Source organism: Lactuca saligna, chromosome 8, assembly GCF_052625555.1.
Source record: "Lactuca saligna cultivar CGN05327 chromosome 8, ASM5262555v1, whole genome shotgun sequence".
In the NCBI taxonomy this organism is placed as follows: Eukaryota; Viridiplantae; Streptophyta; class Magnoliopsida; order Asterales; family Asteraceae; genus Lactuca; species Lactuca saligna.
The window spans coordinates 55,031,532-55,038,416 of record NC_136424.1 but is presented as its reverse complement, the minus strand read 5'-3'; the positions used below and the strand labels follow the sequence as shown (position 1 = coordinate 55,038,416).

The 6,885-nt window shown below is 38.8% G+C and overlaps 1 pseudogene; it reads left to right on the top strand.

Annotated features, from left to right (window-relative positions):
* Nucleotides 1-2,623: 2,623 nt before the first annotated feature.
* On the top strand, nucleotides 2,624-3,420 carry LOC145008477 (pectinesterase inhibitor 7 pseudogene; annotated as a pseudogene).
* The last annotated feature ends 3,465 nt before the right edge of the window (nucleotides 3,421-6,885 follow it).

Here is a 6,885-nt window from a genome sequence, read left to right as displayed (position 1 = left end):
GCCATGCATGAGATCTAGATCCTTGAGTTGAAATGGAAAGGTGTTAAGGAGTGTAAGAGCCTTTACAGTCATGCCAAGGCTTAAAGGTTTTGACTTTATGAGTAAGGATGCTTAAATAAAGCCGGATCTAGAAGTTAAAGTAGTGGCTTAACCGATTAAGACAAGAAATGAAGAATGTTTATATCTGACTATTACGCTGGGCGTAACTCCCAGTACGCGCAGCGTACTGGGTGGAGACCCCAACTTTTGGGTTGGCGATGTACGCCCTGCGTACATCAGGCTGTACGCCCCACGTACTGAAATGTTGACTTTTGTTGAGTTTTAGGGTTTTGGTCAACATGTGGACTTTGAGTCAAGGAAGGGTAAAATGGTCTTTTACCCCTCTGAGGAATGATGATAAGGGGTAAAGTCTAGTTGTGGAAGTCTATATTAATTAAAATGATATTCGGTATGATTAGGCGAGGTTGAGTCGTCGTTTGGGATTCAGATATAGCGAGCACGTGAGATTCTAGACTTTCCACGAGGTGAGTTTTCTCACTATACTGTACCCGGAAGGGTTTTATTGTGTGACCGCAAGGTCGGATATGTTATGAGTTGTATGCATTATATATGATAAGTTAATCATTTGTATGTGCTATGTATGCTATGCTTGATATGGGCTGGAAGGCATTATGTTATGGGCCGGAAGGCATATATGTTATGGGCCGGAAGACGTTGTGATGTGGACCGTAAGGTTGACGCAGGTAGGACTGGAAGGTCCGGGCCTGGAAAGGCGTATGTGCGTAAGTAGTATTTTGGGGAACTCACTAAGCATTTATGCTTACAGTTGTTGTGTTATGTGTTTCAGGTACTAGCGAGGACCGTGGGAAGGCGCCGGCGTGATTTGTACACACTGACGAAGGAACTATTTTATGATCATGGGATGTATTTTGTTACAATAACATTTGTTACACATGTGATTTCAGAATATTAAATGATGGTTTATGATGTTTGCAAAAATGAAAAAAATTGTTTGAAAATTCACATTGTTACACGAAGGTGTTGTTTCATGCAGTTTGTGGATTTCTGCTCTTATTCTTTCCATCTCCTTGAGTATTTTCTTGTTGTCCTCCCGTTGTTGGTTTAGTTGTTGCTTTACCATCTTCACCATGGAGAAGAGTTTGCTGTTAAAGATCAAAACAGGAGGATCCTAGAATCCCAGGGATCCCGGATTCCTATGGTTGATGATTGGAGATGTGTTCTTTTTAGAGGTATCTGGAGTTTTCCTCTAACGAAGAGGTCCTTTTGGAGGAATAGAGGAAGAAGATAAAGTTGGTTGTGTAGACATAATTTTCAAGAATTAAGAACAACACGACCCCATGTTTGGTGCCAAATTGTTTTCGTCAAAAATCGTTCAAATGGATATCAACCAGATTCCATAAGAGGCTATGGTGTTGTAAATAATGTGAGTACTGAATTGAGATAAAAATAACACATGTGGTTTACAAGAAAAACCCTTGATCCTTGTTAGGATATCCAACATAAAACCCTAGGAGGTGATAGTGATCACCTGCCTTGTATGATCATATTGATTTGAATGTAAATTATAGAGATGATGATATAAATACGATTACAAGTGTTTTCCTAGCTCTAGGTCTGTAAGGTGTCAAAAAATTATGCCTGTTGTGTGTGTTTTACAGGTGTATATATAGTCTAGGTTATGTAACTAAAAGTCTGATATTTATGGGACACTATTGAGCTGGTATTTACACGTGCTTTGACTTCATATTTCTGGGTCTGATGCTTGATTGGAACATTTTTTTGTTGAGAGTGAGGCTGGTGTTGACCATTATGCACATATGAGAAACAAACAAGAAATACAGTAGGTAAACTTGTTAGGAAATAATAATGACAATGTTTAGGATCCTGATGTATGTTCGTGATCTTGAGATTCCTTCAAGATCGTGATCCTGGATAGGTTTAAGAGCGACATAAAGAAGGAGAAACTCAAAACAATGGAGGGCGAACACGTCTTCGATGGCTGTTTATATGATATGAAATTTCTTTAGGAGGAGTAAGAGGAGAAAAATTTAGATAAGGGAAATTTTTGAACAAGGAAGGCAACTCCAAAGACTTGCAGAGAAGGTCAGTGGAGGAGGAGGTAAGCGACAAAAGATTATGGTTACCAGCTGAGAGTTTAACCTTTTGAAACCATGTTAATATTATAACTTATCTTTCAAGCTTCTAAATAGTAATTGTATATAAAAGCAATACATAGATCGAAAAGGAATTAAACCTCAACCAAAACCATACACAGTAACATATACGGTATACCACATCAACAAACAATATGGGAAAACATACTTTTTTTTTTCTGTGTTATTGTAGGTTAATGTTATCCTCTTCTATGAACAATATGGAAAACATATCTTTTTTTCATTTGTTATTATTAGGTTACGATGATTACATTAATCAAAATTATTATTTAGTGGACCCAAATAGATCTTCATGAGCAAATGATCAAATCGCTATAATATCTCATCGACCCTAGACTAAAACAAAGGCAACTAAAATTGCAAATCGATAGTGGAAGGGCAAAATAGTAATTCACCAAAGGCAATAGTCTATTTAAGCCCCTAGTTTGAAGTATGAACCAAAAATCATTAGAGAATATGGAACTCCAACTGTCCACCATCGTTTTCCTCTTCCTCTCAACAACAGTTCTACTTGCTGCAACCACCACCGGCCAACAAACATCCGACGATATTGACACCGAGTTCATCCGTCAAAGCTGCGAGTCAACTCGGTACCCAGACACCTGCTTCGCCTCTCTCTCCAACTACTCCAGCGCCGTTCAACATGACTCCGGCCGCCTCGCTAGGATCGCTATTCATGTCTCTCTCTCCAACGCCACCCACATGGCCAATTACGTCTCCAACATATCCCGCGACGCAGCAGACAAAAACAACAACATCACCAGGGAATCCGCCGCAATCAGCGACTGTTCATCGCTGTTTGAAGACGCTGTAGACGAAATCAAGAAGTCGAGAACGGAAATGAAGCGTCTGGGTCTGACCGGAGAATCGGTGAAGTTCCAGCTCAGCAACGTGCAGACATGGATGAGCGCCGCCTTGACCAACGAAGACACGTGTACCGACGGGTTTCAGAAGGTGGACGACGGCAACATGAAGGCGGACGTTTGTGATCGTGTGGCGGCTGTTAAGAGGGTGACGAGTAACGCTTTGGCGTTGGTTAACAGTTATGCCGATAAGATATCGGCGTAGTGTTGACGAGCGGTTGTTAAAAGTGTTATAGGACTTGTGTGTGTAATTTGAGTGAAACAATTTTTATTTTTTTTAATTCTCCAATAAATATTCGATTTGGTGATAAAATGATTGATAATACTTGAAAAAAATATATATATTTACGTCGTTTCCTATATATGGTATGCATATTTATTTAATTTTATATCAAGTATGGTGAATTAAGGAAGAGTATTTTATATAATAATAATCTTATAAGGTATTTTTTTATTTTTTTTATTGGCAATTAAATAATTGATTTGGTGATAAACTGATTGATATTAAACAAATAATATATTTACATCGATTGTAATGGTATTTATATTTATTTAATTTTATATAAGGTATGATGAAGTTAATAAAGAGTTATACTTCAATAAATTTATAGAAGACTAAACTTTATAAAAATTATTGAAGTTTATTTGTTTTCTGTTTAATCATCGGATATCTTTTTGAGATCATGATTTTGTAAGCGTTGTGAAATTTTCAATAAAGAATTGCAGAAAAATGATTGGAAAAATATATTTTTATTTAAAATTTATTGATTTAAAAAAGCAAAATTAATGTGGTTAAATCATACATATATTCATTCGAATAGATAAAGTAATCAAATCCCAAATTAGTGGTTTTTAAAAATAATTCAAAATTTTGTCTTCTTAGACCATCTCCAACCAATTAGAATTTTTTCGTTAGAGGAAAAAATAAAGTAAATAGTATTTAATTTTCAATCATATTCTATTTTTTTTATCCTATTGTTTACCTTCAAAAATATATTTATAGTATATTCTATTATTTCAATTTACATTGTCAAACACACTCTTTTACTAATTTAGTTTTAACAAATATATAATCTATATTTTTTTCATTTCATTAAAATTAAATAAACAAAATTATACTTGTAATACACTTATAAATAAATATTATACATGCATTTATAAAAATATTACATATACACACTTTTAATATATTTTAATTATAAGGCTTTTGTAAAACGCGTTATCGTTTTTTAAAATTTTAATATGTATTTAACTTTTTATATGAATTTGATGAATAAAAAACAAATTTTATATTGATAATTAATTAATATAATTTAACAGTTCCTGACCAAGAAGTCGGTGGTTTTTCGCTAAGGGTCTGAGCAGCAGGCAGCCTTCGAGATGCTCAGGCAACGGTTATGCGAGACACCGATCTTAACATTGTCAGATGGAGTTGACGACTTCGTGGTTTACTATGACGCTTTGATCACGGGCATGGGTGCGGTATTGATGCAGCGGGGTCATGTGATAGCTTATGCTTTGAGGCAGTAGAAGCCTCACGAGGCGAACTATCCGACGCACGATTTAGAGCTGGGGGTTGTGGTTTTCGCCCTCAAGATTTGGCGGCATTACCTCTATGGTGTTCGTTGTACCATTTACATGGACCACAAGAGTCTGAGATATCTCATGGATCAGTCGAACCTAAATATGAGGCAACGCCAGTGGTTAGATGTGGTTAAGGATTATGACTGTGAGATCCTTTACCACCTGGGAAAGGCCAACGTGGTGGTCGATGCCCTGAGTCGCAAGGCAATAGTGGCCCCGATTCGAGACATCTATCTGAGGACGATAGTGATTACCCCATTATTGGAGAAGATCTGAGAGACGCAAGTTGAGGGCCTGAAGGAGGAGCATCGTAAGTGCGAGCGGATCATAGGCCATGTGTCCTCCTTTAATTACGACAGTTGTGGATTGTTGACCCTGCATGGAAGGGTCTACGTACCGTACTGGGGCGGAGTACGACAGATATTAATGGATGAGGCTGACAAGTCCAGGTTCTCCATCCATCCCTAGGTGACGAAGATGTACCGAGATCTTCCTCCTGATTACTAGTGGCCCTGCATGAAGCGGGATGTAGCCTAGTACGTAGAGAGATGTATGACCTACAGGAAGGTCAAGGCAGAGCACCAAAGGCCTCACGACAAGATGCAGTTGTTACACATCCCCGTGTGGAAGTGGAGGACATTACTATGGATTTTATCACAAAGTTTCCCAAGACCGCACGTGGGGTTGATTCGATATGGGTCAATGGGGATCGGTTGAACAAGAGTGCTCACTTTATCACGATCAAGGAGGGTATATCGGCCGAGATGTTAGCCGAGATTTATGTGCGAGAGGTAGTGGCATGACATGGAGTGCCTGTCTCGGTAGTGTCAGATCGAGATGTACATTTTGATTCTAGATTTTGGAAGTGGTTCCACGACGAGATGGGTACTCATCTCCACTTCAACACCACTTTCCACCCCAGACAGACGGACAGAGCGAGAGGACGATTCAGACTCTTGAGGATATGCTTTATGCGTGTTTTTTGGATTTCGGTGGTAGTTGCGATATGTATCTTCCGTTAGCGGAATTTTCGTATGACAACAGTTACCACGCCAACATAGATCGACCTCCCTTCAAGATTCTCTACGCGAGGAAGTACAGGACCCCAATCTGTTAGGGTGAGATCGGTCAGAGGATCATGGAGAATACTGAGGTAGTACTCAAGACCACCGAGCAGATCCAGCAGGCTCCAGACTGCTCAGAGTCGGCAGAAGAGCTACGCCGACAAGTGGTATTCAGACTTTGAGTTTCAGGTGGATGACATGGTCCTCCTGAAGGTGTCACCATGGAAAGGTGTCATTCGGTTCTGGAAGCAGGGAAATCTGGGCCCCAAGTATATCATCCCCTTTAGAGTCATAGCCCGGGTGGGCAAGGCTGCATATCAATTAGATCTTCCAGCAGAGCTCAGCCAGATCGATAAAATTTTCCATGTTTCCGAGCTACGGAAGTGCTTAGTGGATGGCATGAAGTTGTTCCCTTAGAGGATATTCTGGTTGATGACACCTTGAATTACATTGAGAGACTGGTGGTGATTCTGGATCGCAAGACGAAGGAGCTGAAGAACAAGAGGGTTGAACTACTGAAGGTGCAGTGGCAACACCGTAAGCTTGAGCACCTCAAGTGTGATGCCTCTAATGGTTCACAAACACCATATACAAGCGGAGACTTTAGAGAAAAGTTTATTTGGCACAAAATCAATCTTAATCTTTTAGAATCAAGTGGCGGCCGATTTTGACACTATGGGTATGTATTTATAATGTAGCAAATGCTAGGGTTACACTTTGTAACCCTAATGACCTTTCATATACTTGGGATCCATGGGTTAAACCTCCATGTACCATCCATGGATTAATGGTTTAGCCCATCCTAAATAACTATGGATCATTAGCCCACATTATAAATATCATTGATTTGCACAATCAATCCCTATATATTTAATTAGTCTCGTTTGATCACAAAATTAATTCCAAACTAATTCTTGATCAATACCAATTAAATAATATGATTTCTCAATTAATATATTATACTTATAATATATTAATAAATCATCAATAAACTTATTCTCAAAAGTCCATCCTATCAAATTGCATTAATGAAGGCAACCTAAAATGACCATGCTACAATCGGGTTAAGTACATCCCAGTTATAGTTATGGCTTAGACACTAAATCCAACAAATTTGGCACGCGGAGTTTAGTGGACCAACACGGCGTGTTGTGGTGTCTCAACACGGCGTGTTGAAGG